The following is an 18,235-nucleotide window of genomic DNA, read 5'->3' as shown; positions in this document are numbered from 1 at the left end:
TCTCGAGCATATTTACTAAGTTTGACAAATTCTCGCTCATATTTTGTTATTGACATTTAATCCTATTTCAGCTCAAAAAATTCCTTACGTTTCTGATCAATGAACCACTGACTAATATATTTCTTTCGGAACTCCTCTTGAAAGAATTCCCAAGTAATCCTCTCTTCTAGAACCACAAATACTAGTGTATTCCACCAGTGATCGCAGAATCTCTCAAAGGTGAGATGACACACTTTAAACACTCATCCGGTGTGCAAGATAACTCATCAAATACCCTGATAGAGTTTTCGAGCCAAAACTTGGCTCTCATAGAATCATCATCCAGATTAACTTTGAAGTCTTCGGCACTCTATTTTCGGATCTTATCAATTGGGGGCTTGTTTATTCGTACAAATTCCATACCTTGTGGAGCTACAGGAATTGATCGAGGAATAGATGGGGGTGGAGAAGGTTTGATATTCAGATTTGTTCGAACAAACCCCGTATACCACTCATTCTTCATGTGTAGAAAGGCTTCTCTAGCCCCTTCTCCCTGACCAACCGTTAGAGGTCTATTGTCAGACTGCGCTGCCCCTTGAGCAGGTGCCGGTGCATTACTTTCAACTTCATCAGCCTCAGCTCGATTGAGATCCATTTACTATACGAAAACACAATTTAAAATTTTCAGGAGTCATCACACTATCACAGTTCATTTATGGCATGTATAGCTAGACTTTTACAGACACTACGTTAGTCTAAGAATCGACTAAACCATAGCTCTGATACCACTAAATGTAAGACCCTTTACCCGTATTCGACATCGAAATAGGGTACGAGGCATTATTAGACGTAAACACAAGAAATTATACAAAGTCGAGACGTAAATTTCCATCCAAATTTAAAAATTTTCATATACATTTATATAGTCCCTAAAATGAGCCTACGAGGCCCAAAATATATATTAGAAACAGTTCGGGACTAAACCGAGAACTTTAGAAAATTTTACAACATTTAGAAAATTTTTGCCTAAATAGGGATCACATGCCCATGTGGCTTTGGGACACGCTCGTGTGGGCAGGCCGTGTGGTCATACACGCTCATGTCCCTAACCCGTGTAACTCTCTGTTTATCACCCAAAAACAAATTGAAGTCACACGGCCAATGCACACGCCTGTGTGATTAGGCTATGTGGTCGATTTAATTTTTATAATTTTTCATAAAATTGGTGCAAACTTCACACATCCAGGGCACACGCCTATGTTCACAGCTGTTTCGTCCACATGGCTGAGACACATGCTCATGTGTGCTCGATACTGAGCATTCTATTTTGCAACAATTTACGTGCAGTATAATAGCCCAATTTTGGGTCTAGTCAGAACAGTGGTTTCAAGGCCACAAATTCAATGTAGTAACTTGTTTTTATCACATTTTCATGGTCTATAGTTTTACAGAATAATTTCATGAGAATTTCATTCACAAATTTTAACATTTGGGCACTCAATTTGGTCAAAAGGACTAAATTGTCAAAAGTGAAAATGTTGAGTTCTACATGCTAGAGGTGTCTAAATGCTATAAGATAAGGTCCTTAGATGATAATTAGACCTTTTTTAAGTTAGTAGACAAAAATGGACATGATTTAAGAGAAATTTTATGTTTTAAGTTGGGGCATTTTGGTCATTTGACTAATAAATGAATTAAAAATCAAATTAAAAGCCAAATTTTGTCCATCTTCTTCCAATGGTCGAAATTCTCAAGGGGGAACCATTGCTAGGGTTTTTTCATCTTCCAAGCTTGATTGTAAGTCTGTTCTAGCCCCATTTTTAATGATTTTTATGTTTTTGAGATCCTTGTAACCTAATCTAGTTATTTCAAGGAATAATTTGAAAGAAAATCAAAGTCTAAAATTTTACTCATGAAGAATATTTGTGTATTTTGGTGTTTAGTGGTAGAAAATGTATGTTAGATGTAAGATAAACAACTTTTGCTAGGTGATTTTTGATGAAAATGTCAAAAGGACCAATTTGTAAAATGGTTATAAAATGTGTGTAAAAGTGTTATTAAATGAAACATGTGGGCTGTTATAAGCATAAAAGAGGTTCAGCTAGGCTTGGGAATGGAAGAAATTGAATCTATTTCAATTTACGAGCTTAGGGACCAAAATGAAAAAATTTCAAAGTTTAGGGGAAAAAATATAATTTTTCTATAATATAATTTTTCGGCTGAATTGAATAATGTGAATAATAAGTGAGTTAAATTTTCTATTATAGATTAAGAGAAACGAGGTTCGAACCTAGATCAGGGGAAAAACAAAGTGTTTGACGATTAAGTCAATTTCTCCTATTTTTGTACCGAGGTAAGTTCTTATGTAAATAATACATTTTTTTAATTATGTTTTAAATACTTTACTATTGTATGAATTATGGTTGACCATTGAGCGTGCTCAACAAAGTTACAATTAGAAGGAGATCCCGGTTGAACCTTAGGAATAAATAGGATACAAATGTCATGACATAAGGGTTACTAAGCTATGTGTAAAACCATATTTGGGATATGGCATAAATATGGGACTTCGTGTAAGACCATATCTGGGATATGGCATCGATGTGATATTTTTTTTAAGACCATAGTCGGGCTATTAGAATCGATACAAAATCCCGTGCAAGACCATATCTGGAATATAGCATTGATATGGTACCGTGTGTATGGACTCCTCAGTATCCTTTAGTATTCCAAGTGGTTCAACGGGTAATTTAATGAGTATGTCAAAGGTGAATTGCATGCAAATCCAATTCGAGATGATTCAGGTATGTACATAAAACTCATACAAAATGAGCTCATTATGTGATGAACCTCAGTAAGGTTATGATTGAGTAAGTTGTGATTTTAAGATCTTAATAATTTTTATGTAAATTATCATCATATTAATTGTATGTAAACGTGTGTTTATGATGCCTATTATTTTCATGGGAACTTACTAAGCCTTGTAGCTTACTCCCATTTTCTTTTCCTTATCTTATATGGTCACCAAGCTAGCTCGGGGATCAAAGACTGTTGGAGATCCACTCAGACTATCAACTGATTATTTTGGGTACCAAAGAATTTAACATTTTGAGTTATGGCATGTATAGGGACTTTGTTATTTTGTTATATGTCATAATTGAGCCTAATGTTTTGGCCTATATTGGTTGATAATTCAATGGCCATTTAAATTGGCTAATATTGATTTAAGTATATTCATATGATGATGTTTTCATGAATGTGGAAGTTTGCATGGTTTAAGTTTATAAGTATGTGATGATTGTATATGGTAAATGGTAGCATGTGAATGGTGTGTGGATGTCTTGATTGTGGCTGAATTGGTTGAATGTAATTGCTTGGAGTGGTGTTATGTTTTTGTTGTGTAGGTGTGTGCATGGAAGGGTGAAAAAATGGCTTGGTAAGTAGCCTTGTTTTTGTCCACACGGGTAGACATACGGCTTTCCCCATGGGCGTGTGTTCCAGCCGTGTGTCCTCTGCACTTTAATTGTTACAAAATAGAATGCTCATAATTGAGCACACGAGTAGAGACACAAGCGTGTGGCTCAGCTGTGTAGATGACACGACCTCAGGCAAGGGCATGTGCCCTGGGCGTGTGAAGTCTACACCTATTTTATGAAAAATTATGAAAATTAAATCGACCACAAGGTCGAAGCACACGGGCGTGTGCCTTGGTCGTGTGACTTCAATTTGTTCATGGGTGACAAATAGAGAGTTATATGAGTTCGAGACACGGGTGTTTGTGACCACACGGCCTGCCTACATGGGCGTGTCCCAAGCCACACAGGCATGTGGCTCCTAAAACATGTAAAATTTTCTAAGTGTTGTGAAATTTTCCAAAGTTCTTGTTTAGTCCCGAACCACTTGCATTGCATGTTTTAGACCTCATAGTTTCGTTTTAAGGACAATATGGATGTATAGAAAAGTTTTAAATTCGAATGGAAATTTACGTCTCGATTTTGTATGATTGCTTGTGTATAAATCCAGTAATGCCTCGTACCCTATTCCAACATTGAATACTGGTAAGGGATTTTACATTTAGTGGTATCAGAGCTACAGTTTAGTCAATTCTTGGACTAATGTAGTATGTGTAAGAGTCTAGCTATAAATGCCATAAATAAACTGTGATAATGTGATGACCCCTGACAATTTTAAATTGTCTTTTCGTATAGTAAATGGATCCCAATCGAGCTGAGGCTAATGACGTTAAAAGTAATGTGCCAGCTCCCGCTCAAGGGCAGCGCCGTTTGATAGTAAACCCCTAATGGTTGGTCAGGGAGAACGGGGTAGGGAAACCTTTCTCCACATGATGAATGAGTGGTATACGGAGTTTGTTCGAACAAACCCGAATGCGCAACCTCCTCCACTCCACCTATTCTTTGACCTGTTCCTTAGCTCCACAAACTATGAAATTTGTAAGAATGAATAAGCCCTCAGTTGATAAGATCCGAAAGCATGAGGCTAAAGATTTCAAGGCTAATGTGGATGATGATCCTGAGAGAGCCGAGTTTTGGCTCAAAAACTCCATCAGGGTACTTGATGAACTGTTCTGCACACCAGATGAGTGTTTAAAATGTGCTATCTCTCTTCTAGGACATTCTGTGTATCATTGATGGAATACACTAGTATCGGTGGTACCGAAAGAGAGGTTTACCTGGGAATTCTTTCGAGAGGAGTTCCGAAAGAAATATATTAGTCAGCGGTTCATCAATCAAAAGCGTAAGGAATTTCTTGAGCTAAAATAGGGCCAAATTTCAGTGACGAAATATGAGAGAGAATTTGTTAGACTTAGTAAATATGCTTAAGAGTGTGTTTCCACCGAGGCTATCATGTGCAAGAGATTTGAGGATAGATTGAATGAGGATATTTGTGTGTTAGTTGGGATCCTAGAACTAAAAGAATTTGTGGTATTAGTTAATGAGCCTGTAAGGCCGAAGAGTTGAATAAAGAAAAGAGGAAAGCTGGTTGTGAAGCTAAAGATTTGAGGAAAAGATCGAAGAGTAAGTCATTTCCATCTCATTCAAAGAAATATAAAGAAATGTATTCCTGTTCAAATGTATTAGCTAGGTATTCCCACAAACACCGTAGGAAGCAACACTTGAGTTTTAAATCTCAAGCCACTTCAATGGCAAGTGTGGCTAATGTGAGGCCTAACAAACTTGAATGTTAGCATTGTAGAAGAAGACATCCCGGAGAATGTAGAATGAATGGCTGGCTTGTTTCAAGTGTGGCTCTCAAGAGCATTTTATCCGAGATTCCCTTGAAATGGCTGAGAAAGAAAAATTTTAGAATACGAGGCTGAGTAATACTACTAATAGGGTAGGCCACCGAGGAATACTGAAAATGGAACTAGTAGTAAAGGTGTGACAAAAGATACCGCTGTGAGATCCGAAGCTCGAGCACCTACTAGAGCCTATGCCATCCGTGCTCGCGAAGAAATGACATCTCCCGATGTTATCACTGGTAATAATGTAGTTGCATTGATTGACCCTGGATCGACTCATTCTTATGTTTGTGTGAAATTGGTAGCTAGTAAGAGCTTTCCTGTTAAGTTTACTGAATTTGTGATTAGAGTGTCAAACCCTTTAGGCAAACATGTATTAATTGATAGAGTTTGCAAGAATTGTGCCTTAATGATTCGATGTCACTATTTTTCAGTTGATTTAATGTTGTTGCCATTTGATGAATTCGATGTTATTTTGGGTATGGATTGGTTAACATTGCATGGTGCTAAAGTGAACTATAAAAGAAAGATTATTGAACTGAAATGTGAAAATGGTGAAACTCTTCGGATTGATTCAGATGAGTCGGGTGAGTTACCCGTTGTGATTTCTTCGATGTCTGTCGAAAAATATGTAAGGAAGGGTTGTGAAGCTTATCTTGCTTATGTGTTGAATACAAAGATGTATGAATTGAAAATTGAATCAATGCCGATAGTTTGTGAATATCTGGATGTGTTCTCGGAAGAGTTGCCCAGGTTACCATCAGTTAAAGAAGTTGAGTTTGGTATTGATTTAGTACCAGGGACCTCGGCAATATTTATTGCTCCGTATAGAATGGTCCAAATCAAATTGAAAGAATTGAAAGCTCAGTTGCAAGAGTTAACAGATAAGGGTTTTGTAAGATTGAGTTTTTCTACTTGGGTTGCTTCCGTATTATTTGTAAAAAAGAAGGATAGATCCATGAGGCTTTGTATCGACTACCATCAGCTCAACAAGGTGACTATAAAGAACAAGTATCCTTTACCGAGGATTTATGACTTGTTTGATCAGTTGAGAGGAGTAATGATATTTTCTAAAATTGGTCTGAGATCTGGCTACTATTAGTTGAGAGTTAAAGAGGTAGATGTGCCGAAAACCTCTTTCAGGACAAGGTATGGGCACTATGAGTTTCTTATTATACCTTTTGGACTAACTAATACACCTGTTGTTTTCATGAACTTGATGAACAGAATTTTTTGACTGTATTTAGATAAGTTTGTGGTTGTGTTCATTGATGATATCCTGATTTATTCTTGGGACGAGTCTGAACATGCTGAGCACTTAAGAACTGTATTCCAGACTTTGAGAGATAAGCAGTTGTTTGCTAATTTCAATACAAGTGAGTTTTGCCTCCAAGAAGTCAGATTTTTGGGACATATTGTTTCAGGTGATGGTATTTGAGTTGATCCAAGTAAGATTTCGGCTATTGTTGATTGGAAATTGATGAGGAATGTATCTGAAGTTAGAAGCTTTTTGGGCTTAGGCAGATATTACGAACATTTTGTCAAAGTATTTTCGATGATTGCTAATCCTATGACCAGGCTGTTGCAAAAAGATGTTAAGTTTGAATGGTTCAAAAAATGTCAGCAAAGTTTTGAAAAGTTGAAAGCATTATTGACTAAGACATCGATTTTAGTAAAACCTGAATCGAGAAAAGAATTCATAATTTATAGTGAATTGTCACTGAATGGATTAGGATGTGTGTTGATGCAAGAGGGAAAAGTGATAGCTTATGCCTCAAGACAGTTGAAACCGCACAAGAAAAATTATCCAACACATGATTTGGAATTAGCCGCCATTGTGTTTGCTTTAAAAATTTGGAGACATCATTTGTACGGTGAGAAATTTCATGTCTTTTCTGATCGTAAGAGTTTAAAATACTTGATGACTCAGAAAGATTTAAACTTGCGGCAACGGAGATGGCTCGAGTTATTGAAAGATTATGAGCTAGTAATTGATTACCAGCTTGGTAAGGCAAATGTGGTCTCCGATGCGTTGAGTACAAAGACTTTGTTTGCTTTGAGAGCGATGGACACACAGTTGACTTGTCCGATAACTGTTCGATCCTAGCTGAGTTGAGATCTAGACCATTATTTCTTCAACAAATTTGTCAAGCTCAAAAATGTGATAGTCATTTGCAAGCCAAAAGAGTTCATTATGAATCAGGTAGTGGTTTAGACATTCATATTGGATCTGATGATTGTTTGATGTTTCGAGGCAGAATTTGTGTATCAAAAAATGATGAACTTATTCAGAAAATTCTTCATAAAGCACATAATGGTTTTTTTTTTCTGTGCATCTAGGTAGTACAAAAATGTACAATGATTTGAAGAAATTGTATTCGTGGTTAGGTATGAAACGAGATATTTTAAAGTTTGTTTCGAAGTGTTTGATTTGTCAACAAGTGAAAGTCGAACACCAAGTGCCTTCGGGTTTACTTCAACCAGTGATGGTACCTGAGAGGAAGTGGATATGATTACTATGGACTTTGTAACTGGTTTGCCTTTGACTTCAAAAAAGAAAGATGCCATCTGGGTCGTTGTTGATATATTGAAAAAATTGGCTCATTTTGTTCCAGTACGTACTGACTACTCACTTGATAAGTTAGCCAAATTGTACATTTCAGATATTGTGAGATTGCACGGAGTGCCTATGTCTATTATCTCGGATAGAGATCTACAGTTTACTTCGCGATTTTGGAAAAAGCTGGAAAAAGCTTTGGGTACGAAGCTGAACTTTAGTACAACATTTCATCCTCAAACTGACGATCAGTTTGAAAGGACGATTCAAGTACTTGAGGACATTCTCCGATGTTGTGTTCTAGAATTCGAGGGAAGTTGGGAAAAATATCTGCCATTGGTCAAAATTGCCTATAACAACAGCTTTTAGTCGAGTATAAAGGTGGCACTTTATGAGGCATTGTATGGCCGCAAGCGCTGAACACCATTAGATTGGACCGAATTGAGTGAGAAACAAATTCACAGGGTTGACTTGGTTAGACAAACCGAAGAAAAAGTGAAAGTAATTCGTGACTGTCTGAAAGCAGCTTTAGATCGACAGAAGTTGTACGCATATTTGAAAAGAAAAGAGATTGAGTTTCAGGTTGGTGATAAATATTTTTTGAAAGTATTTCCGTGGAAGAAGATTCTGAGGTTTGGTCGTAAAGGAAAGTTCAGTCCATGTTTCACTGGGCCATATGAGGTTATCGAAAGAATAGGGCCAGTGGCTTATCGGTTAGCTTTATCGACAGAGTTGGAAAGGATTCATAATATTTCATGCGTCGATGTTGCAACAATATAATTCTGATCCTTTACATGTGCTTTCTCCATCAGAGATTGAGATTCGACTGGATATGACGTATGGTGAAGAACCGATCAACATCTTAGCTTGGGAAGTTAAACAGTTGAGAAATAAGAGTATAGCCCTAGTGAAAGTGTTATGGCAACGACATGGGACCGAAAAGCCTGCGTGGGAACCCGAGGAGGCTATGAGAAAACAATACTCAAACCTATTTTCTGGTAAGATTTTCGAGGATGAAAATCCCTAAAAGAGGGAGTGTTGTAACAGCCCAATTTTGGGCCTAGTCGGAATAGTGGTTCTGGGAAAATAAATCCGATGTAGTAAAACTTGTTTTTATCAAATTTCATGCTCTACAGTTTTATGGAATGATTTTGTGAAAATTTTATTCGAAAATTTTTACGTTTGGGCACTCAATTTGGTCAAAAGGACTAAATTCTAAAAAGTGAAAAAGTTGAGTTCTACATGCTAGAGGTGTCTAAATGCTATGAGATTTTAAATTGAAGGTCCTTAGATGGTAATTAGACCATTTGTTAAGTTAGTAGACAAAAATGGACATAACGTAAGAGAAATTTTATGTTTTAAGTTAGGGGCATTTTGGTCATTTGGCTAATAAATGAATTAAAAATCAAATTAAAAGCCATTTTTTGTCCATCTTCTTCCCATGGCCGAAATTCTCAAAGGGGAACCATTGCTAGAGCTTTTTCATCTTCCAAGCTTGATTGTAAGTCCGTTCTAGCCCCGTTTTTAATGATTTTTATGTTTTTAAGATCCTTATAACCTAATCTAGCTATTTCAAGGACTAATTTGAAAGAAAATATAAATCTAAAATTTTACCCATGAAGTATATTTGTGCATTTTGATGTCTAGTGGTAGAAAATGTATGTTAAATGTAAGATAAACAACTTTTGCTAGGTGATTTTTTATGAAAATGTCAAAAGGACCAATTTGTAAAATGGTTATAAAATGTGTGTGTAAAGTGTTATTAAATGAAAAATGTGGGCTGTTATAAGCATAAAAGAGATTCAGCTAGGCTTGGGAATCAAAGAAACTGAATGTATTTCAATTTACAAGCCAAGGGACCAAATCATAAATATGTGAAAGTTTAAGGGTCAAAATGAAATTTGCAAAAGCACGACTTATGGACCTGTTTGAATAATTTGAATAATAAATAAGTTAAATTTGGAATTATAGATCAAGAAAAAAAGTGAATTGGGACTTGATCAAGGAAAGAATAAAGTATACGACAACTAGGCTCGATTACCACCGTTTTGTACCGAGGTAAGTTCATATGCAAATAATGTGGTATGGTAGTATGTTTTAAATGCTTTTATATAATGTGATAAATACTTTCTTATAATTATGAATTATATGCTTATTGATTGTCATGAAAGCATGAATGTTATTATGATCGTGATTTACAACGTTACGAGCAAGTACGATGGAGATACTATATGCGAGTGAGAAAAAAAAATCCCATTTGAACCTTATGAATAGTTTAAAATACAAGTGACATGTTACTAGGAACTAAGGAATCCAAACTCATTGAATGGTCCGAGTTCGTGAGATATGTGGCATCCGAGCTCGTTGAGAGGTCCGAGTTCATTATGGATGCAAACATCCGAGCTTATTTAGAGGTCCCAGTTCATTAGGGATGTGTTACATGTTATGTGGTATCTTCGGCTACATTTGTATGTGAGGCACTTATGTGCAAGTTTTTCGTGTATCCAATAGTATCCCGAATGTTCAACGGATATTGTAAAGAATATAATGAGAGTCCCGAGAAGGACATATGAAAAAGGTATGGTTATGGATACTTACGATGAGTACAGGTATGTATGCTAGACCTATGAGTAATGCTTTAATAAAGATCGGTTTACAATGAGCAAGTATATATATATATATATGCATATGATGAGTAAGCAAAGAGATTTGAATGAAAGAATAATCTTTATGTATATATTATCATGTTAATTGTTTACCACTATTGCATATTATTTGCATGTGGACTTACTAAGCTTTAATGCTTACTCACCTCTCTTTTTTCATCCTTTGTAGTTCTGCCAAGCTATCTCGGGGATCAGAATCTGTCAGAGTACTCGATCACACTATCAAAAGACTATTAGGTATAGTGAAATTATTATTTTGAGTATGGCATGTATAGGAAACTTGGTCATTTTGTGATATGTCTCGTGCTATTTAGCCAATTTCTGAAGGCCAATGATAATGATGATTCATTTTGTAATGACCATGTGATATGGCTCATACTTGATCATTTGGGTTGTAATCTAATTACCCCTGCATGCATGTGCTAGTGTTTTGATGGTAAGACATGTTATTGCTCAATAAATGTATGGTAAAGTATAAATCTGGTGCTAAAGGATAAGGGATGACGTAATATCTTAAAAGGACTATGCGCATGAATACACAAATTAAAGTTATGGTAACAAGTTTAATAATGCATGAAATTGGTGTGGAATGCCTCAAAATGGTGTAGCAAATGAGTGTGCAATAAAATGACATTATGAAGATGTGAGAGTGACATGGTGTGGAATGTTGAGTGCACAAATATGTCATGTTGCATGTTATATAGTGTGTTTGAATGTATAAGTAATTGAGGGTGACCATTGGCTTGGAAAATAGCCTCCAAAAAGGTCTGCATGGGTAGACACACGGGCATGTGTCTAGGCCGTGTGTGACACACGGTCTGCCCTATGGACGTGTTGAATGGCCGTGTGTCCCCTGCACCAAAAATTTCTAAGTCAGTATGCATGGTAGTAAACACACGGGCAGAGACACGGCCATGTGTCTCAGCCGTGTGGAGGACACAGCCTAGCGCACGGGCATGTGCCTTGGTCGTGTGCCCCTAAATGAATGATGACATCATAAACAGAATGTCCAGGTTTTTGGCAACGAGCGCTGACACGGGCGTGTCTAGGCCGCGTGAAAGACACGAGCGTGTGCTCGACTGTGTGAAAACCCCTGTAGGTTTAAAATGAAAAATAAATTCTAAAAATTCCACACGAGTAACGGACATGGGCGTGTCCCAAAGCACACGGCCGTGTGCATTGCCTCCACATGGGCGTGTGAAGCTTAAACCTAGAAACTTTCTTAGAATTTTCTTAAGTTCTCGGTTTAGTTTCGAGTTACCTCTAATGTATGTTTTGGACCTTGTAGGTCCATGATAAGAACAAAATAATTTTGTTTAGTCGATTTTAATTTGGAATGAAATTTTGACCCGTATTTTTCGAAAATACCTTGTTTATGTTCTATAATGCCTCGTACCTTGCCCCGGTCTCGGGTACGGGTAAGGGTGTTACAATTACCTCATATTGAATAAGGAGTTGTTCAACATTGTCTTACAGAGGTTCTAAATTCACTTCTTAATCAATAATAGGTATGAGAACCTAAACATCATCAAAAGCGATAGTAGAAACTGAGTTAGAATCCAATTCCTCCTCAAAAGGATTGCCTTTAACCTTATTTCTCCCCCCAAACTCAACATCCTAAAAGAATGTTGCAAGTCTCATCTAAAAAATATTCCTAATTGTGGGATCATAAAACTCATAGCCCTTAGATCGCTTAGTATTTCCTTGACCCTCATACTTTATAGACATTAAAGAAGTCGATGTCATTTCAACATTATCGTTTTTAGTAAAACTTTTCTCAATTTCGTTAATTGGCCTAAGTAATCTTTCTAGATTCTTTGCCCCTAAAGGCTTCTGAAATGTTGTACTTCATGATTGCACCTCTCAAAATCCCTTTTAACATAAGGGGTGTTTTCCGCAGTGAGAGGTGCAAGTTGTTCTTCCCTTAGTGCAATGTCTATGTGTTCTTCCCTTAGTGCAATGTCTATGTTCATACAACCAAACACTATAAGTAAGTGTCTTTTCCATTCATTGAAATTAGTCCAATTAAGCATGGATATATAATTTATGTTAGCAGATATTGTGACAGTAGAAGATAAATTAGCTGAATATAGAACAAAAAATAAATAAAAATAAACTCACATCAATATTCATTAGTAAACAATAAATTTAGAATAATGGCTAATCCCATCTCAAGATACCAAACATCCATTAATATCAAGTCATTGGACAGTAATATTATCAGTAAGCGGTACTCTTGTTCTAGCAATCAAACACTGACAATAAATTATGTTAAACAATGAATTAATCTTTGGACTAACATATTGCTCACATAAAGTACCTTATAATTGTCACACATTTATCACCACAGATGTCGTTGAAATTCTACTAAATATTAACTTACCTTTCGGTCAATTAATAAACACATGAATCACAAAAACATATAATCATCTTAATATTTTAAATAAACTAATCTACACAAAAAAGGTCACTTTGGCGGTATTTTGTTTCAACTAATCTATTTAAAATATTAGACATCCTTAATTAAAACCTAAAGCCAAAATCTGAATTTATTTATTTCAAAGTATTTCTATTAATTTCATCTTTCAATCAAATTAAAAGATAAGAGTGTATATATATATATATATATATATATATGTATATATTTATCCTAAAACAACATACAATGATGTTCACAAATATAATAATAGTTGAATAAATCATAAAGTATAAGACTTCAAATTTAAACCAAAATAATTTGAATAAAGGTAAACCTCATCATATCGGAAACTCCATTAATATTTCATCTTTAGATAGAATATTAACTTGTAAGTGATATATTAGTGTAATAATCAAATATTGACAATAAGAACATGTCAAACCATAAATCTTCCTTTAGACCAATTTATTGCTTACATGTAAAACCAAATAATTGTCACATATTTATTACTATAGTTGCACATGTAATATTATTAACCTTCATTTGGGCCAATCAATATTAACATAACTTAAGTTACATGCACACAACCTTTTATATTTTAAAGCAAAATAATTTATACAAAAAAAATCACTTTGGTGACTTTTCACTTTGGTAACATTACCTGACTTAAATGCATGCATACAATCATTTTCGAGTTATAAAAACTAGATCAAATTTAAAACTTTTCAATAATTGTCTAAAAGACTTTAATATGGGCATACGAGACCCAAAACACGCTTTGAAAATGGTACGGGGATAGTCCGAACATTTTTGGGAACTTTGAAAAAAATACTACTTGAAACAGGGGCACACGCCCGTGTGGTCAATTCGACATGGCCGTGCTGAAGGCCCATGTGAATCACACGGCATAAGCAAAATAGGGACACGCCCGTGTCCCTTACCCATGTGGAATTATTTTCTCATTTGAACCTACAGGGGTTTTCACACGACTAGAGAAACGCCCATGTTATAGCCCATGTCCCTCACACGGCCATGACACGCCCATATCGCAGCCCCTGTGTAAAAACCTTGATATTCTATTTCTAACGTCAATAACCAATTAGGGGCACACGGCTAGGGCACACGCCCGTGGTCAGGGGTCGTGTTCTCCACATGGCTGAGACACATGGCTGTGTCTCTGCCCATGTTGTTACTACCATGCATACTGACTTGCAAATTCAAGCTACGGGGGACACACAGCCGGACAACACCCCATGGGGCGGACCGTGTGTCGCACACGGCTAAGGCACACCCCGTGTGTCTACCCGTGTGGACAAAAATAAGGCTATTTGCCAAGCCTTTTTGCCACCCTTACTCATACCAACCTACAAAGTAACCCATACCACCAATCCTCAGAGCAATACAAAGCCAATTCAACCACAACAAGATATCTAGAAACAACCCCATTACACTTTAACAATCCAACAAGTACTTGTTCATTCATGCAATTTGCCCGTCCATGAAACACCATCAATTGTATATCATAGATAAATCTTAGCCACTATTTGTGGCCTTATACAAAATAAAGGGTTTCATCCCAAGCCAACCCATTTGACCAAATCATAAAGACACAAAACTCAAAAGACAAAGTCCTATACATACCATTATCAAAATATGAGGCCTCTGACGGTATCTGGTCCATGGGCTAATTTGGTGGCATTACAAGGAAATGGAAAGGAAACTGGGTAAGCATAAAGCTTAGTAAGTCACATGTAAATAATGAAATAGCTACAAGTTACCATAACGGATCATACTCCTAACATAACTCAATTTGCACATAAAAGTGAGGATTCATAAATATTAATTGCTCATATTCATCTCTCACCAAGCATACAACGTTGATTGAATTCACATTTCATACTTCATGTAAAATACACAGATGGTCATAAGCATAACTTACTCACTTTCCTTCCTTATTAAACATACAACGTAAATAAAGCTCGTATTTCAAATTTCTCATTTAGGTACCTGTACCACTCACCACATGGTCATAAGTTCTCTCATTTCGATATAAATCATCAATCTTCCGTTGAACCATTTGGAATACTACAGGATATTCATTAGCCCCAAGCATGGGATAAGATACCAACGCCATGTCCCAGACATGGTCTTACACTGACTCTCAACTATCGCTGTCGATGCCATGTCCCAGACAGGTCTTACACTGACTTTCATATATCGAGGTCGATGTCGTGTCCCAGACAGAACTTACACTGACTCTCATATATCGGTGTCGATGCCATGTCCCAGATAGGTATTGCACTGACACGCAACAAGCTAACGCCATGTCCCAAACAGGTGTTACACTAGCTTGTATATCTCGAGGTCAATGCATGTCCCAGACATGTCTTACACTAGCACACATATCACCCAATGTCATGGAATGAATATCCAAATCTATTCCTAATGTTCAATCGGAAGTCTTCATTATACAAATTCTCATTCACAATGCAAATCAACAATTCATACCATACTAATCGTACAATACATGATAATATTGAATTAGCATTATTTACATACAACTTACCTTGGCTTACAAAAGGTGAGCAACTAATCGGCCTAATCTACAAGCTTGGCCTTTCCCTGGTCCAAGTCCAGTTTTCGTATTTCTTAATCTAACATAATAATAATTCACTCATTTAATCACTAAATAAATTTAGACAATAAAAAATTCACATTTTTTGGCAAAATGACCATTTTACCCCTAGGCTTGAAAATTGATTTTTATTTAATTTCTTCATGTCTTAAGCCCAGCCGAACCCTTTTTACTTTTATAGCAACCCAAGATTTCCATTATTTCACAAAAGTACCATCTATTTTACACTTGACCATTTGATTTTCTTGTCCCCTATGGCCGGCCTTGAGCTTTTAAAGGGCCTAATTACACTATAAAGGCCCCTAATTTTGGTTCTCTAGCTATTTAACACCTTTGGCTAGTAAAAAAAACTTTTGCCCTTTATGTGATTTAGTCCTTTTTCGCAATTAGGCTCACAAACTCTAAAATTAATCCACCAAATTTTTTCATACACTCACATAATCATACTATGACACCAAAATAATAACAAAAATAATTTCTCGTCCTCAGTTTTGTGGTCTCGAAACCACTATTCTGACTAAGCCCAAAATCAGACCGTTACAATTCTCCCCCTTAGGGATTTTCATCCCCGAAAATCTTACCAGTTAATAAGTTGGGGTATTGATCTCTTATGGTCTTCTCGGGTTCCCATGTGGCTTCCTCAACTCCATGTCTATGCCACAAAACTTTCACAAGTGTTATATTTTTATTCCTCAATTGTTTGACCTCCCGAGCCAAAATCTTAACCGGTTCTTCGCCATAAGTCATGTCTGGCTGAATCTCAACCTCAGCTGGTGCGATCACATATGAAGTATCCGATCTATATCGACGTAACATCGACACACGAAACATGAAACTCTGAGGGCAAAGCCAATCGGTAGGCAACAGACCCTACTCTCTCGGTAATCTCATAAGGTCCTATGAAATGAAGACTCAGCTTGCCCTTTCTACCGAATATGAGGACTTTCCTCCACAAAGATACTTTCAAAAACACCCTATCATCGACTTGAAACTCAATTTCATTTCTTTTCAAATCTGCGTAGGAATTCTGTCTATCCGAAGCGGCCTTCAAACAGTCACGAATCACATTAACTTTCTCTTCAGTTTCTTTGACCAAGTCAACCCAGTGCATCTAATTTTCTTTAAGTTCAGTCCAATATAAAGGCGTTCGACACTTGCATCCATACAAAGCCTCATAGGACGCCATTTTCAGACTTGACTAATAACTATTGTTGTAAGCAAACTGTACCAGCGGTAAATACTGTTGTAAGCAAACTGTACCAGCGGTAAATACCTTTCTCAGCTGCCTTGAAACTCAAGAACACAACACTGCAACATGTCTTCTAAAATCTGAATCACTTTTTTTGACTGGCCGTCGGTTTACGGGTGAAAAGCCGTACTAAAATTCAATTTTGTTCCCAACGCCTCTTGTAACTTCTTCCAAAATTGCAAGGTAAATCTCGAATCTCTATCTAAAATAATCGACAGGGGTACTCCATGAAGTCTCACGACCTCAAAAATATACAATTCAGTAAATTTCTCAAGGGAATAGTCGGTACACACCGGTATAAAATGTGCCGATTTGGTAAGCCTATCAACAACAACCCAAATGGAATCCTTTTTCCTTGGTGTCAAAGGCAACCCTGACACAAAATCCATGGTTACACGGTCCCATTTCCACTCGGGAACTATTACATGTTGAAGTAAACCCGAAGGTACTTGGTGTTCAGCCTTCACTTGTTGACAAACTAGACACTTAGAAACAAACTCCAAAATGTCTCTTTTCATTCCCGACCACCAGTACATTTTCTTCAAGTCATTATACATTTTCATGCTACCCAGATGGATAGACAAGTAACCACTATATGCTTCTCATAGAATCCTTTGAATAAGCTTATTGTCCTTGGGTACACAAACCCTATCTTTGAACATTATACACCCATTGGTACCAATCTGAAAGTCTGGTTCACAATCTGTCTTGTTCTTAGTCATCTTGGCTTGCAATTCCTTATCACCCTTCTGAGCTTCACAGATCTCTTGAAGGAACATCGGTCTAGCTCTTAGTTCTACTAGAACTGAACCATCGTTGGCCATAGACAACTGAGTGTTCATGGCCCTCAAGGCGAATAATGACTATCTACTCAGAACGTCAGCGACTATGTTTGCTTTTCCTGGATGGTAGTCGATTATCAACTCATAGTCATTTATCAACTCCAGCTATCTCCGTTGTCGTAGGTTCACTCCTTCTGAGTCATCAAGTACTTGAGGCTTTTATAGTCGGTGAACACTCGGCATTTCTTGCCATACAAATGGTGTCTCCATATTTTCAATGCAATACAATGGCTGCCAACTCTAAATCGTGTGTCGGGTAGTTTTTCTCATGCGGTTTTAACTGTCTCAATGCATAGGCTATGATCTTACCTTCTTGCATGAGTACGCACCCCAATCCATTCAAGGAGACGTCGCTATATACCAAAAACTCTTTTCGCTATTCCAGTTGCACTAAAACTGGGGCTTTAATGTCTGAAAACTCTATTGGCACTTATCATTCCACTTGAACTTGACCTCTTTTTGTAGTAGTCTAGTCATCGGAGTAGCTATCATCGAGAACCCTTTAACAAATCGTCTGTAGTACTCTACCAAGCCCAGAAAACTTCTAATTTTTAACACATTCCTCAGCGGTTTCCACTCAACAATAGCCGAGATCTTACTCGAATCAACTCTAATTCCATCACCCGAC

The sequence above is a fragment of the Gossypium arboreum genome, chromosome 10, assembly GCF_025698485.1.
Source record: "Gossypium arboreum isolate Shixiya-1 chromosome 10, ASM2569848v2, whole genome shotgun sequence".
NCBI lineage: Eukaryota > Viridiplantae > Streptophyta > Magnoliopsida > Malvales > Malvaceae > Gossypium > Gossypium arboreum.
Note: the sequence above shows the minus strand (reverse complement) of the source record.